We start from the raw sequence: 10404 nt of genomic DNA, 5'->3' as shown, positions 1-10404 counted from the left end.
AAATTCATAAAACTTTTCAAATAGTTAATAGCCTATGAAAACATAACCTTCTGAAACTTTACGAACCAAAAAACCCCTAACCAGACCAAAAAAGAACAGTAATTGAAAAAAGACTTGTTCTTGACTCTTTAACTTCAAAAACACAAATTAATTAACAAAAACACAGCCCACTTTTACACGTCAGTTACGCTTGTTTTGTGTTCAGAAACTTGGCCTGACAAGTCTATATGGCCACGTTCACACAACATACGTTTGTCAGTCCTATATTAGAGTGATTCATTCTATAACTGAATTCACAGGCTTCACCTGCATTTTCAGTAAATATGCTTTGTGAACGAAATCGTAGTGGGCTGCGTTTCTTAAAAGCATCTTGAGCTAAGTTGATCGTAGAGACCATTGGTGCCAATTATTTATCTTTCACATCATACAGTACTTTGCACTGCACACACGTGTATTTTCATGTGTGGTTTCAGTAACTTGCAAAGACTGAGATGTGAGATAGGCCTGTCTTGTTATACCATCAGTTTCTTCCTCATCAGTTTTGAGTGTCTGCACGCAATTCTCGACTCAGATTAAAAAAAGAGGCAATTTCATGTAATTCTGTAAAAAAAAAAAAAATTAGGCTATAGCCTACACACACACACAAACACACAAACACACATCACATTTAACATGCATTACTGTGGTGCATCTGCTTCATTTAAGAAAATAAAAAAATATGCGTACTGCTCAATGCGTACAATTGTGTACTGCTCTTAATTATTACAGACTCTTTGTGAGGTTCAAGGGACAGAATTACAGTTCAGTGAGATGATCATTGTTTTACAGCGAAAGCTGCGGCAGCGTGTGGTGTGTTTAGGCTGAGAAATAGCAGCGTTATTGCTGATGACAAGATGGCTGAAAATGAACCCCACATTGTCTTTCGAGACAACAGTTAGTTGATGTTTTTATTATTCACAATGACAGCACAATGCTCTCATTCCGCAGAATCATTACAATCTAGTGCACTACTGAAAAAATTCTAATGACAAAATGCATCATCTCAAGACTTCGTTCTACTCTGCAACAAAAGCGGTGCAGCGTTTATCATAATGGGCCTTACATTTCCAAAAATTAACTGTATTTACACAGTAAGATGTAGTTTTGGAAGCACAACATAAGGGAGCAACAGCCTTCTCCAGGTCCTCTTTCTAACAAGGCTTTGGCTCAGATGCTTCCAATAAAGGGCTGAAAAACTCCTGCCTGTAAACCGTTTTGACATATAAGGAGGACAGGTGTGTCTTGCCTATTGGGAGAAAGGATTTCTGGGAGAAGAGTGAGGTCCTTTGAAGGGGGAGAGAGCGGCACAGCGGGGTCCGGCCGAGGTTGAGGTTCTGCTCGATTGTCGTTTCCGTAGCAGAGCAGCTCATACATCATTTTCACGTCTTGGGTTTACTTTACCAATCACTGCGAAAGCTGAGGGCACGATGTGGCTGATACGATTAATGGACGGAGGGCAAGAGGTGGCGCGCATGTGTGTGGATGTGTGTTATGTTGAGGTACCTGTGTGTGTGTGTGTGAGTGGATCACCGGCAGGGATAGGGATAACCAAACCAGATGTTGAGCCAGAGGAAAAGAGGGGTTGAGGAAGGTCATGTGCGCTGTCTTCCTCGTGTCCTTTGAGCCTTAAGTCCCGTCTCAGCTTCTCAGAAGTGCACAGACCTGGCGTGTGGAGGACCCCAACGGACACCGCTGCATGTGTGTGGTGTCCAGGTTTCCTTGACTGTGAATGCCTTACAGGGGAGAGAGAAAACAAGGAATAAGGCAGTGTATGTGTGTTTAAAGATGTGTGCGTCAATCTCAAGGCAGACCTGTCAGCGGGGGTAACCTATGACTGATGAGATCTGAAAGGGTAAGTTTCAGTAAGAGAGATGTTCTAGGGGAGGCCACGAGGGAATTGTATAATGAGTCGAACGGTGAAACCTGCAACATTCAGTCCCTCTTCTTAAAATTCACAGTCACATTACTATAAAGCCCACTTCTATGAAGCAAGAGAGAAATAAAAATTGCACTTCTTGCTTAAACTACGTGGTAAATGATGTGTTCATGTTATGCAGGGAAAAATTAGCAAACGCCTCATAAAATACATGATGTTCATGTTCACAATTCCATTATTAGAAAATATTCCAGAGTCAAACAGGATATTCAGAGAGAAAAATGTTAAGAGGGACTTGATTGTATTCATCAGGAACTGATTGGATATGTTATTTATAAAATTTTGATGAGATTTATAGATGGGCAATATTTTGCAATATATCCTCCCCCCCCCCCCCCCCATTTGGCTTCTGCCGAGTATTGAATACATGACAGACACTTTGACGACTCCACCTACTGGTGTAAAAGCACAGTGCAGGCTAAAAAAAACACTGGACCACAGTAAGATGGATTGGTTTGTGTCATATTTGCCTGTTTAAACATGCAAGTGAATAAGTAGCTAAAATAATAAGAGCACCAATGTAACACGTAGCCAGTAAAATTGTGAAATAAAGTAAAATACAATGCTGATTTATTAGTTGGAATTCTCATTTAACCCTCATTTTCTGTAATTTGTTAAGTAAACGTTTTGCAGTTCTTGTTGTTTTTCCTTTGGGGGGATTGTAAATTTAAAGATTGTAAATGTATTTTTGTCCGTGCCTGAACTGAGATGATATTGCCACGCCTGTGATGTATAACCCAGGCTCAAGGTTTAGTGGTAAACAGTAACACCTGCTGTATGTATAATTCATACAAGACCCTCTCTCTCTCTAACACACACGTACGCATATACAAGCCTATGTATGTGGAAAAGGCTTGCAGTGACAAAAACATCTGCAAGAGATTTGTAGAGTGAATTGATACCTAATCATAAATAACATGAACATTTGAAACTCATTTGGTAGGTTGGCTGTGACCTCAGAAGAGTTGAAGGGAGCAGGAGGGTTTGCGTATGGCACAGAGAAGTTTTAGGCATGGAGGTAAGTGACTCTAAATGAGATGGGAGATGAATGCTGTAACATGGCTGCTGATTGGTACGGGATGCCCTACCTCACACACTGATGAGAGGGATCACAGCGATACGCAACCAGACCCGGATACAACGCATGCCCCCTTATTAAGTTGAGTTCAAGATTACACAAATTGTAGCTGGGAAAAAATTAAGAAACTACTCCAATTGTAATAAAGTTAAATGAGACACTTAGTGTTTTTTTTGTTTTTTTAAATGATTGCATAGATTAGATTTTTCACTTCTCGTTTTTGCCTGCTTCTACACAGTAAACAATAAACAATATAAAGTTGCAGTTATGCAAAGTAGTGAAATATAGTCAGAATTTCGCAATTGTGAACTATTCACATTTTGAGATTCAAGACTTACAATTTTGAAGTATAGGCTAAAGTTGCAATTGTATGACAAAATCACACAATATGTGAGTTATAAAATGAAATAGCTTTTTAGACATTTATAAATGAAGTTGCAACTGTGAGATGTAGTCACATTTTAAATTAGAATAACAATTACGATAAAGTTGCAGTTATGAGAATTATAGTTGCAATTGTGAGATGTAGTCACATTTTGAAATATAGCCACAATATGATAAAGTTGCAGTTATGAGAATTGAAACAACTGGGAGACACAAAGTCATAACTGTGAGATATAGAGTCAACATTATGAGATATAAAAGTGCAATTGTGAGAAATAAAGTCACAATTACTGTACTCTGTCACAGAAATAATAAATTACTGGTGCGGAAATGGACATCCCTAGCAAACACTGTTTACAAGCCTGTCTTGCAAGGATAAATTAAAAATTGAAGTATTCGAAGCTCTTAAGCATGTTGTATGTCAGTGTGCAGAATACACTTTATGTGACAGACTTGGAAAAAGTATGTGCGTTCCAATTTCCAACAAGCTTCCAAGAACTTTTCAAATCTGTGGCTTGTAAAAGGTTGCTTGTTCATACAGTTAGTCGAAACCAGCATGAATGAAACTTGTCAGCAAACACACATTTTTCCCACAGACACTATTTTTAGTAGTAAAAACACTTCAGCCTCACAAATGTGATAGCCGTCTGCCTCAGTAAGCAGTAACACAGCATGTTCCTCGTATGAAAACAACAGCACGCATTATGCGTGGACAGTAGAAATACCAGTGACCCTTAAACAGTGAAGGTTCAAAGTATTACAAATTTCAAGCTGTCTATGTATAATGCAGTACGTGATTTGAACTGCACACGGTCATTCAAACTAATTTCTGATAGCAACACAAAGCTGATGGAAATATTTTTTTCTTACTCTTTGTAATCACTTTACGGTTTTATCTCTCCATAAAACAGTTTTCATCACTTGCTTCTGTTGTCGGATCAAAGAGTCTTTCTTTGACAAGCAACTAGGCCGGTATCTCAGAGGGCAGCAGTCTTGTTCCTGTTGAAATCGGTTCAGCCCAGGTTGGGTGGGTTTAAATATTTTGACACTGGCTTCTTTAATTTGAATCGGCTTGTTTATGTTCTCGCCTCAGCAGAGGGAATCATACAAGAGGAGTCTCTTTGTCCGAATTGCATGTGTTTCTTATCAAGGCAGCCAGGCACAGGCATATTTCCAAACTGCACACAAGGATCCTGTGTGGCCAATGAAAACCCCAGACCCTACAGCGCCCCCTACCTGCAACAACTTGTCTGCTTGCAACTCAGTCTCGAAGTCTTAATTGTTCTCCGTTACCTTTTAAAGATTATTTTCCTTTCGGATCCATCATTAATTATTCACTGCACGCCCTCGATCAACTCGCTATCGTCTCTCTCTCTCTCTCTCTCTCTCTCTCTCTCTCTCTCTCTCTCTCTCTCTCTCTCTCTGCCCACCTCTTGTCAGTGTGATTTGCTGTGTTTCTGTCAGTAGCTGACTCAAGGCAGGTGGAGGGGTTTCCATGTGCTTTCCATTTGCCCTGGACTGAAACGGCCACAATTAAAACCAAATGTGCAACCTGTGGCTTGCGCATGCAGCGCCGCTCTGACACACAGACACGTACTCGCTTGCAAATAGTTGGGCGAACAATAACAATTCAAATTTATTGCCTCGAAACAAAACGATTGGCTGAACTCTGGAAGTCTGCGTTGTACTGCAGTCTCCGAGCAGGAGAGAGCGTAAAAGTTGTTTTGGTCGGGTGCTAGACGTGCGGAGGCCGGGGTGAGCGAGAGGCCAGGCCGGGGTCACCGGCGCATTTCAGTTAAAAAAGAAAATTATGCGGGCAGCTGAAGTTTCTCCGCTGTAGCCAGAATGTCTGCTGACCACACCATGTAGCTTGAGGACATGGAGACTATGATTAGAGCCCTGGTAGGCAGGGCTGGGGTGACTCTGGTAAGGTCGTATATAAGTACACCCACATGTTGTAGAAGTGCAGGTCCTTATACCTTGTGGGCATATGCGCCCCACCTCTGACACCCCGAGGCCTCTCTTCTCTCTGTAGCATGACCTCAGCGAGCTGATAATCATAGTTATTGACAGAACAGCCTCCAACTGCGCTAAACACTCCCTGTGGACAAACCGAGCTCTGATTTTCCTTTTGTCCAGATATAGGCTATGGTAGTGGTTGGGTACAGCATTGCTTTAGGGTGAGGTTGAATCAATTTTGGGATGTTCAGGGCACAAATGTTCACATTGCTAGTTTTCAGAATACTTTTTGATCGATATGCAACTTACATATATTAATAATGTTATCTATGTATAGCACCACTACTACAATTGCTCATACTAAGCCTCTAACCTCAAGTAATAAACTCTGATGCAACTAATTACTTGCTTGCGTTTCAAATTGCGAAGCTTTCCAATATAGATCTTTTTTTTTAAACGTAAAATTGTCTCGCAGTTTGTGGTGCAGACAAGAGTGACACCTCAAATTGTGTGGCCGGCTTGTTGAGGAGAGTGTGCTATTACTTTTCTAAACAACTGGACTTATGAAGTCCATCTGAGAGATGATAAAATAGATGGAAAATTCCCATAGACGCTCTCAACCACTCAGAACACTCTAGCATTATGGCGAGATATGCAGAGACAAGTATGACTTTTTCTTCAGAAAATTAAAAAAAAATCTAGTTTCATTCCTGCCTGAGTCTGACCAGACCACCTGTTTCCTCTAATACAGACAATAAACCTGATCAGAATATTGAGTCACTGCAATGAGACCCAGAACGCTAGTAATTCCCCTTGCAGTCTATCTGTGGGCTTCATCTAATTTCATAAGAGCTAATTAAGCAGTGAAGGAGAGGTGGGTAAAGGGTTTGTTCCTGCGCTTTTGCACAGAGGGGAACAGTTTTATCTCTCTGTGTCCAAGGGCAATGCCACTCCTCTCTCGTGAACACAAAGTGCCACCCACTATGTGTTCTGTGCCCAAATATTTACACTCACTGCAGGAATGACCCCCACCCCACCCCTCGTTTTGATGCGGTTTACAGCTCAAAACTCACTGGAAAATGTGGCTTTGGCACAAAGTCAATGACTCACAGCAAATAAGCAGCACTATTACAGAAAATAAGGAGCAGCGCTGTTGTTTCAAGACACTTGGGGGAAAAAAAACAAATGGGTAGGAGGATGTAATGACAAAGGGAAGACATGGCTTTATTCCTCAACCACTTTCCTCTGTCCACACCACTGCATCCCCTACAGCCGCCAAACACATCAATCGCATGGCCCTCTTTTTTCATTTACCTGGAAAAAGGCATGAATTACGGAGCTAAATTTCAGAGAGAGAAGAAAGCAAAGGAGTAGACATGGAAGAGAAATATCCCCTTGAAAGTGCACGCAGGCAGGGCACAAGGAGCTCACAAAGACTGCCCTTGATCAGACCAGTGTAAGAACAAAGGCGAGATTGTGGGGACAGTGAAGGCTTTCATGTGGATAGCCACTGTCTGTGTGCAGGCCTCACTCATGTGCAGGCGGACACAAAACCCGGGCCATTCACAACACACAAGTGGCAACCAAAAAATACAAGTACAAAAGCCCCAAAAACTATCTGGACACTTAGGCTTCACTTGCATGAAAATACATAAAAATGTCATTGCACAAAATATCAAACTAAGTGCCATTTATTTAAAGTCATCTCTAATTTCTAAAGTCAAATCTATTTTCTAAATGGATGTTATTTGGATATACCTGGTATATATATATATATATATATATATATGCTGCTGAGTATTGTAAGTAAAATATCACGGCTGGTGGGCACATAAAAAATACATTAAAGCAATATCACATGTAAAATATGTGTGTATATGGCCATTTATCAGCACAGCAGATACTTTGTTCGAATATAGGCCTATACTGTAGCTGTAGCCTATAGTGTATGTGTATACTGTATGTGTGTGTGTGTGTGTGTGTGTGTAGGATATATATACTGTATATATATGCCACAAATGTTCTCTGTGCTATGAGGATATATAAAAGGCAGACTGTGAACTAATAACTGTTTAGATTTATGTGTGATTATGTTTACATATGCTGGCTTTCAACATAAAATAAAAAATAGTGTTTCCAGGGCCCAACTGTGCAGTGAAGCCCTTACTTATGGCTATTTAAGAAGACATTTCCTGTTTAGAACAGGATAATGTGTTTCTCTTTGGCCCGAACCTGCGGCTCTTGCCAGCAGCTGCTCTGTGGTGATCCTCACGCATTTCTGCGGCACAGAACGAGGGAGGAGGAGGAGGAAACGGGGCAATAAAACGGGAGGGTCTGAGATTCCAGAGGACCCGGAGCAAGTGTGACACACTTTCTCTGGGTGAGTGTGTACCTGTCGGTATTTGTTTGTGTTTGAGTGCAAGTATGTGTGTGTGGTGAGTGTGAGTGTGTGCGTGTTCCTGAGCATGTGTTCGTGAAGGCTGAGTTAGAAGCAGATGCAGAGATAATGGATGGATGTTGATTCTACACTGTCACCACTGTATGGCCATTTGGAGCCATTAAAAATCCCCAAAGTCTCCTTGATTCCTGTTCACTTCAGCTGCTGTGCTCCTTCTGAATTGCATGTGTGCTGTGCGCATTTGTGCATGTACGTGTATGTGCCTATTAGATCTGACAAAATGATCAAAAAGGAAAACCATGCTGGAAAGCGGAGAGACACTGAATATAAGAAATCCATATAGAAGTGTGGGTAGTTCCACTGGGCTAGTGGGCTTATTTTATGAAGCTATTTTAATCATATAAAAAAATGAAAGAAGAAAAGGTTCATCCTCAAGCTGCCCCATTAGCTTATAATAATCCTAAAGTAATAGTATCTGTATATAGTGAGTGAGTGAGTGTGTGTGTGTGTGTGTGTGTGTGTTTCACTTTCATGAAAATACATAAAAATGGTGGGCACATAAAAAAAATACATTAACAATATCACCTGTAGCTAAATATGTGTTATGGACGTTTATCAGCACAGCAGGTACTTACTTTGTTCTTATAAATATGATTAATAACATATAAGGACAATTCCGTTAGAACAGGTCTCCGACTCCGTTAGCAGCTAACGTTAATTCAAAAACGTCACGTTAGCAATGACGGTTTGGCCATTTTTGAGGCGCAAAATAAATGTTAGGTCTAAGCACAACTGTGTGATATTGCTTTTATACAACAGTTCCAATAAACAGAAAGTTAATATTGAGTAACTTACTGTTCAAACAAGTCTTTCAATTCGTCTTCATACGTCTTTAAAAAACAACAACAGAAGAGCAATGTAGCCTAGTTAGCGTTTCGTTCCTGGAATGATTCCGTCTTTTCGAATGAATCGGTTCAATTGATGATTCAATGAATCACCCGTAAACCTTTGCTAAATTCGGAACCGCATTCATACTACTCTTACTATTTCTGCCATAGAGAGATATGGTTAAAAAAAAATAAGTAAAGAATAGTCCTAATTCAGCACGTCATTTGTGTCTGTTTTTGAATGAATCCGCGTTTTTAAACAAATCGGCTGAATAAATTGTTCAAAAAACGTAGCCTATATCATAAAGACAGATACCTGCTGCCACCTAAAGGCGTATCGATGTTATCTGCAGAAAGTGTTAATACACCCTTTTATTTATCTTAATATTATAGCATTGTTAAGTATTGTTTAAAAAAGTAAGACATAACATTACACATTAAGACAGAAATGCCACATTAAGGCCTAAGAAATGCCTCCATAACTCAGTTCATTCCACCAAATCAGTTTTTGTAAAATGGCTTATGTAATATATATTTTTTTAAATGTAGCCTATTTGGCTGTATAAAACATATTTGATAGCATAGTGAATAATAAGATGCCTGAAAAGTGGCAAACGGAACAATAGCTCTCCTGTAGACTGAATTTTGTTTTGACGTCAACAAAGACTTTTCTTTGATATAATATGCAACATTCACTTCCCTAGAAGACAGGAGCCTTATAAAGCTATACACTGTTGATGGAGAAGAGAGAGAGAGAGAGATTATGGGGTCATGGTCCATAAAAATGGGGGTGGGGGTTATGTGGTTATTCGAAAGACTGAAAAACTGGTGAGGAAAGGGGGGTATTCCTGTACCCCATCTGTTCCCCTCAGTCACTATGAAGAATATATACGTGGCCAGGGATGGGGTCAATCAGAGGGCAGGGGCTGGGTAGCTCACTTGCTGCATGTGAAGCCATGAAAGTCATCTAAAAGAGATTCATTAGTAATGTTAGGGGAGCAATGGCTGTACCCCACTAATTCCTCAGCAGCTGTGAGCCAGCATCTGGTCTGAGCACTGTGCCTGTGATTGGCTGTGTTTCAGTGGGAGGGGCAGAAGAGGGAGGGGCCACTAAAAAGATCTATGATCTATGCGTTTCTCTTTTAAGGCACTGAGCTGCCACTGTCTCCTCTCTTTTTACCATGAGGGTTATAATTAGTGAGAAACGGCCGACGCAGATTTCTCAAAGAATTATTGAGAGGCCCGAAAATGGCATAGAAAGATTTCCAGAGGCATGCGGTGGCCGTTGCTTGTGTAAACTGAGGCCAAATCAAAGCATTTGTGGAGTAATATATTATATTTAGAATTCACTTTCATCAAGCAAGCCCTAAATGATCCGTTAGTTTTACAGAAACCTAAAACCAGCCCAATCACTCCCCTCTGCCACACAGAAATGAGGTGCCTTCTTTCTCCGCACGGACCCACCTACCAAGACTGTATATCAAAAAATCAGTCAAGTGTCGGCATTCGCACATAACCATGTCTCAAAAAAGGATTTTAATTGGAGGAGCTCGACGGGAGCCTACTCAGGGGCCCTTTCTGTGCCCGTCGCATGTAACAGGCCTGGCCATTGACTGGCCCTCCATCCCCCGTGGCTGATATACGGCGGGCTTGTATGAGGATGGCTGTGCATAACTTTGAGAGGAGAGGCTACATAGATCAGCCCATCAGCGCAACCCTTGTC

General features: G+C 40.9%; 1 long non-coding RNA gene across 1 annotated transcript; it reads right to left on the bottom strand.

Moving 5' to 3' along the window:
• Positions 1–924: 924 nt before the first annotated feature.
• On the bottom strand, positions 925–8985 carry LOC306989140. The gene is made up of 3 exons (XR_013795591.1): positions 8650–8985; positions 1543–1772; positions 925–1455 (listed from the first exon to the last, which is right to left on the bottom strand). It is a non-coding gene; the product is annotated as an uncharacterized lncRNA (long non-coding RNA).
• Positions 8986–10404: the final 1419 nt, after the last annotated feature.

Source organism: Phoxinus phoxinus (assembly GCF_949152265.1).
Source record: "Phoxinus phoxinus genome assembly, chromosome: 21".
Taxonomy (NCBI): Eukaryota; Metazoa; Chordata; class Actinopteri; order Cypriniformes; family Leuciscidae; genus Phoxinus; species Phoxinus phoxinus.
The sequence above is the reverse complement of the archived record's forward strand: the minus strand, read 5'-3'. Positions and strand labels throughout refer to the sequence as shown.